At 35.3% G+C, this 6,808-nt stretch overlaps 1 long non-coding RNA gene across 1 annotated transcript; it reads right to left on the bottom strand.

Annotated features, from left to right (window-relative positions):
- Nucleotides 1-2,136: 2,136 nt before the first annotated feature.
- On the bottom strand, nt 2,137-5,175 carry LOC143654859 (uncharacterized). The gene is made up of 3 exons (XR_013162016.1): nt 5,107-5,175; nt 3,714-3,810; nt 2,137-2,169 (listed from the first exon to the last, which is right to left on the bottom strand). It is a non-coding gene; the product is annotated as an uncharacterized LOC143654859 (long non-coding RNA).
- Nucleotides 5,176-6,808: the final 1,633 nt, after the last annotated feature.

Here is a 6,808-nt window from a genome sequence, read left to right as displayed (position 1 = left end):
CATGAAAATCTTCATCTGTTCCCACCTATTTTTACATTTCTGAAGACTCCAAATTTGTTCCTAGGTTTTAGCAAAATTCTGAACAACTTAACAGTTCCCAGAGCTTTCACCATTCTTGAGATTTTGTTCACATGCTAAACCCTCCCCCAGAAAGTCTTCCCTCCCATCATCAATCTGTGGAACTCATACTGACTCTTCAGGATCCAGCTCAAGCTTACTCTACCCATACATCCTTGGATGGTTCCATCCTGGGTTCCCAATTTATCTGGTATACCTGCATTAATACCATAATATTTTTCGTATTTTTATGTCTATTTCCAAAACTCAACCTCTAGTTCATTGAAGGCAGGTACCACATCTTATTCATTGGTGGCGCCTCAGTGTGTAGCATTTATTTGGTACTCGTGAATGTTTGTTTAATCAAATCAGTGAATGAATGTGACTTGATTCCTCTTCCCTTTATATACATGTACTCTATATGTCCCACGAAATCTTTATGTAAATAAAATCAGTTGTATAGGAAGTCAGAACTTGGTCCTTCTATATATCTTTCTAAAGGCTTGATCTTATGTGACAACTTAACTTTTTCTGCTTTTTCATTTTTCTTTTCCTTCCAGCTTCTATTGGTCTTTATGAAATATATATATGTTAACAGAACAAATGAAATATTCAACAAGTAAATTAGTTTGTAAGAATGGGGTCAAGAAGAGAAAAACTTATTACTCTTGCCAGACATATCACTTCAAATTTTAAATACCACTACACTTGTAAAATCAGTAAAGCAGACAAAATGCATTTTCTGGATGTATTTTATCATCCAAAGATAACCACTATTTCCCCTTTAATATTGTTTCTTCCAGTTTTTGCATGCACACACATATGTTTATTTTTATTTAAAAAATGTGGATAATACTATGCATATATTTCTATATCCTGCTATTTTACTTACCATTTTACCATGGCCATTTCCTTATATCTTTCCAAACATGAATTTTGATGGATACAAAATTTTCCTTTGTGGGAGTTTGTATAATCAACTCTTGCCTTTCTAATCTAGCAGAGACAAATTACTGCGAGAATGAGATAGCTGCTTAATACTTCCTAGGAGAACTAGAATCTGTCTAGTAGTACCTGCGCTATAGAGAATTGAAAGGAAAAGGAAAATATTAAATCTAAACACACAGTTGTTGAGGGTTTTTCTCCCCTACAGAAGGAAATTTATTGGCTAGCATTTCTTTTATATTAAATAATGAAGAAGATTTTTAGCCAAGTTACCTAAAGGTCTTAAATTAAGCATTGATTGATTAATATTTCTATATAACTTTTTCCAATTTCATTTCATCAATATGGTACTTGAGGCCTTTTCTCTCTTGCATCATTATGCACTGACCTTTCCATTGTTAATGCTTCTATGCTATGCCTGAGCAGAGAGAATTTTTCCCTCTTTTCAGGGATTAGCTGCAAAGTAAATTTATGAGATATTCAAAAGAATTATATCCAACCTACCCTTTCAAACACGCTTTTGACATCTAATGATGTAATTGAGCTACATTAATTTTACAGAGCATCTGTATTTGCATAATAAAAATTTTGATTTTAATGTACTTCACAATGATGCATTGATTCAAAATTAATGCAGCACTTTTTGCAAAAGATACTAAACCACATTTACTTTTGCCATTCCATTACAATATACTTTGCTCTTCATCATTGTTATAAATCTTGTGTCAGTGTCATTACTGTAAGGTTTATTCATTTCCAGATTTTTCCTGCCACCAAAATGCAACTTTTCTTACTTTGAGTCATTTGTTGATATTTTAAGGCCCCAGGCATTAAAAATATTTTTAAAACGAATTGTATACATTATAAGATTGATTCTGGAATGTGTTTCCTAAGGCTGTTGTAACAAAATACCACAAACTTGGTGCCCTAAAACAACAGAAATTTACTCTCTGACAATTCTGAAGTCCAGAGGACTGAAATCACTGTGTCAGCAGGAACATACTCCCCTTTGAAAGCTCTAGGGAAGAATCCTATCTTGTATCTTCCTACCTTTAATAGGTTTCCAGCAATGCTTGGCATTCTGCATTCTTTGGCTTGCAGCTGCATCACTCCATCTTCTGACACATTCCACATGGCTGTGTGTGTCTGCCTCCAAGTCTTCCTTTCCTTAAAAGGACATCATCCATTGGATTTGGGGTCCAGTATGAGCTCATTTTGACTTGATTACTTCTGTAAAAACTTTATTCCAAATAAGATCATATTCATAGGGACCTTGGGTTAGGAGTTGCACATTTCTTCTTGGAGGACACAATTGAACCTACTACAACTATCTAAGCCAAAGTTTCTCAGTATCATTTTGTGCCACCTTAGTTCTTATGAAGATAAAGGGAATTATCTGAAGTAAGGATTTTTGACCATATAAGTCAAGGGAAAAACTGGGTTAAAATATTCTGCAGTTCTTTACTGATAGTACTTCTTGGAGCCATTGAAGAAATAAGAGAATAGGAGCAAAATCAATTTTGCTCTGCCCCTCAAAGAAGATACACTAGTCTTTCCTCTTGAGTCATTACTATAGAAAGCTTTTCTTATGTTTGAGGTCTGATTGTTCTGGAATATCACAGGCAAAGCACATCCTTACTGTCTCAAACATTTCAATTTTTCAGTTTTCTGTTTAATATGGAAGATCTCAACAGACAGGGTAGGAATATTTTAAGTTGCTGGAGAGAAAAATGAACCAAGGTCCACTTAAAGGGATCATCCGATTTTGCATCTGGTGATCACTTAGGGCTAAGTATGTCTGAAAATGGCTGTGTCACTCTCACTCTATTCCCCGGATCATTCAACAAGTCTTAGCTCATGCCTACTTTGGGACAGTTCCCAGTTTAGAGTAGTTTAAGATTTGTTTTTCCTTTTTCTCTGAGCAAGGTTAACTTTCAAAACACATGCTTAAGCTGATTATTTCTTGTTGCCTCCATTAAAACAATCTGGGCCAAGCTACCATCATTTCTCTCTAAACTATGACAATAGTTTATTTATAGGTCTCTTTCATCATTGCGATTAGAGTCTATAGTTGACACAATAACCAGAGTTATCCCTTTGAAATGTAAGTCAAATCTAGCTAGTCTGACCCTTTCATGGCTTGGAGTTAAATCACAATTCTACCATGACCTACAAGTACCTATGTGAGCTGGTACATGTCCTTCCCCCAACCTGATCAACTGCAAACATCCCTTCCCATATTCACCTCTTCCCTATTCCTCAAATGCACCAAGTGTTTTGGAACTCTGTGTCTCTGCACTTGCAGTTCTCTCTGCCTACAATATTCTTGCCCCAAATATCTCCATGGGATGCTTTTTTTTTTTTAGAAAGTGACTGAATGAATGACATTTCAAAATTAATAGTTGTTATGTTCCGTAACAGAAGCTGATTTTGATTCTTAGAATCCACTGGGCTACAGTTAGAAATGATTTTGGAAATCATCAATGACCTCCCCATTTTCAAAGTAAACTGAAATACAGAAATTTAACTTATTTTCCCAAATTATCACAACTTTTATAGGATGTTTTCGGTCCAGGCTGATTTCCACTACTCCATGCATTTGACATCTTGGGTTATACAATAAGATATGCAGAGGTACATGCTGTGTTCATGGGCCTATAATCATATCTACAGGGTAGAAAGGAAATGAGAATTTGACTGGATTTCTTTACCTTGGACTGAGAAGAAAACTTGACTAAGCTGGGTATCATCTTTTTCTTGAAACCTAAGGAACATCTTCTAAAATGGCTTCCGGCTTTACGTTGTTTTCTGCAAAATTTAAACTCAAGTTAAAAAGCACATAAAGCTGCTGAAGTGGCTCACACTTGTATCTTTTTCCATATCAATATTCTTTATGAAATTTAAATGGTTTTAGTCAAACATTTATATGTCCCTCTGGCAGAGAATACCCAAACTTTCAAGCCACTTTTCATGCTTAAGTTTTGGACAATGAACAAAATATTCTCAGTTGTGAGATACTCTTTAAAGCAAAAGTTTTAAACACAAGAAAAGGAAAACATTTTTGTTTGAGAGCAGATACCTGCTTAGTTTTGTGTTCCCCTCCTCCACTCACACTGACTTTATGATTTGATATTTCAACTTTTGCAAGAACCTTCTCAAGTATGGTTACAAATTGTCTTGATTTTTAAAAAGAATCGCAGTGTCCTCAGTCATACAGAATAATAAAACCAATTGTTAAGTTTCCTTTCTTATTCTTAGAATGCTTTTAAGCCCCATTGTCAAAAATAGGGGCCACCTCTTATGCCTCTCAGCTAATGTAGGACAGGAAAATATGAAAAATTTGGAGCTGAATAACTTGTCAGAGACATTTATAAATAAAAACGGACTTGAGGGCATAATATACTCTGATGAAAGAAATCTTGGTGAATTCTAAAAATAGCTAAAGAATAATTCTGTTTCATTTGTGATAGAGCATCACAGGTTTTCTTTTCAATAGTGCCTCTCTCCATTTTCTCTCTTTCAACCTACTCTGGAGGATTGTGATAAAGATGAATAAATTTTAAAGTAATTTCAGAAGGGACAGGCTCTATACATCTCATTGTCCTCATCAACTCGCACATGAGCAGGTTAATTTCTATTTTAGAGATCTTTGTTAAAATTGATTTCTCTATAAAACTTTCATTTGTTGATGATGTGGGGGGTCATTGAGAATCATCAGCAATTTAATGCATGCACCACGAAAGTAGCTGTATATATGGAAAATCAGTTGCAGTTTGAATGATATTTTATGTCCTTCACTGCCATGCTAAGCTACCCTCTTCCTTACAATTTCAGTATTCAGCTGCTGGACTCCATGCAATTTCTATTACCCAGTCACACAACTGCTATATTGTTATTCCTTTCTGTCATAATTGCTGAATTGACTTAGTTCCACTAAATGCTATTGTTTTTGTAAATGTCTGTTTGTAATAAATATACACCATAGCTGCTCTTCACCCAGCAAACACCCTAAATTATTAGTGGAACTCCTGAATAAGTCAAGATGATTGTTTTCCTAAGTCTACCCATTTAAAAATACACACAGGTACACACACACACACTTACCCTTGGACAGACCACTAAATGGTTTCAAGACAGTAGGAGTGATGATATCTTTCCTAGAAGCCAGAAACTAGGAAAAGAGACATCTATATTCACAAGGAGGGCTTTTGTTGGTTACTAATTACAAATTAAGCAGATTTTAATATTCACAATCTCAGTTGGGAAGTTACTATGAAATGAGAGATTGGAAGGGGCCATATCCATTAATTTTTTTTCCCCAATGATTACTAGTTTTGGCAAAAGGCAATGCTTAGCATTAAAATTTAGAGAATCAAGAAAGGTCAACTTTTGGGAAAAGTGAAATTTCTGGGGGTTTCCACAAAGAGCCTATGAAGTAAAAATTAGGCAATAGACATGGTCTTTGAGGTTTATGGTTCCACTTTCTCCCACCTTTGTGATTTCATTCTTCCTCTTTTCCTTAATTTGTTAATGAGAGTTTTCCACTTCTCTTGAATAAGAAAAAATGTGCTCATCTCTTATTTTTCATTTCCAGTTTAGCCAGAAAGGTCACAAAGACATTTTAAAATTATGCTTCCTGGTAATATCTAGGGCTGTTAAAATCTCTTAATTCTCAGAGGTTCTACCAGTATCACCATTCATTTTATTTGATGACTATCTGCAGAAAAAAATATCATTCTCCCTTTTCTCTTCCTTTTGCATAAGAAAAAAAGTGACAGAGAGCAGAAGTGGGTTCTAAATGGTCTAGGTTAGGATTCTGTAGAGACTACAAATACCAACACATGATAATCCATTTCAGTTATCAGAGCAGATTCAGAAAGGGTCACACAGTTCAAATATAACCTTTAAAATTAAATCAGAAGGTTTTCCCCATTTCACCACTTTCTGCAAAGAATGATGTTGCACTCTAGATACATGTCGATCCATCCTGTGTGTTAAAGCTGCTTCATTTTTCTCCCTGGATTCTTCTCCATTCTGGGGAAATGATGGCAGAGATTAGGGGTCTTCCCATGATTTGTTTCTCTCAGCCCTGAAATCCATTCCTCAGCTTCTCCTCCGCACAGACACACTTAATAGGGTAATGTTAATTGGAGTGTAGATTTGAACGTCTTCCTCAAAGATCTTTAAATTGTCAAACTGTAGTACAAATATTCTGTTTTCTTGGACTCAGTATCTGCATAGTTTATAACTTTTGGGCTCCAGTGTAAGCTTAAAAAAGAAAGTATCCAGGTGTGGTCTTTGTTTTGTTTTGTTTCTTTCCTCAATAAAATCTTCTTGCTGCTTTTTCTAAAGGCATTTTTCTCATCCTATCCTTTTCTAATGGTGGAAATGATGAAAACTCTTGATTGCGTAATGTGACTGGCATTCCGTCTGCACCGCCTCCTACATATCTGAACTGAAATTGGAGTTGGTCATCATAAACCCATCACCTATATAAAGTCACCTTGTGAACAGACACAGTACAAGCAGCAGGGAAGAGGAAGGAATGTTTATTAAATTCCTACTACGTGAGTCATCATGCTGTTTCTTTTATATGTGGTATTGTATTTAATCTTTACAGCTATTTCTTGAGTTACATTATCTTCACATTGTACAGTGATGAGATTTAAGGTCATGTAGGGCTGCATGACCCCAAATTCCATAGAATGAAGCCTTTATATAAGGCATGGAAAAGAGATTTCCTTGCTCTACTTGGCATTCTATTTAGAAAGCTATGGAAGACAATAGCAGTTACCTAAAATTGTGG

The sequence above is a fragment of the Tamandua tetradactyla genome, chromosome 14 (genome assembly GCF_023851605.1).
Source record: "Tamandua tetradactyla isolate mTamTet1 chromosome 14, mTamTet1.pri, whole genome shotgun sequence".
NCBI classification, from domain to species: domain Eukaryota; kingdom Metazoa; phylum Chordata; class Mammalia; order Pilosa; family Myrmecophagidae; genus Tamandua; species Tamandua tetradactyla.
The sequence above is the reverse complement of the archived record's forward strand: the minus strand, read 5'-3'. Positions and strand labels throughout refer to the sequence as shown.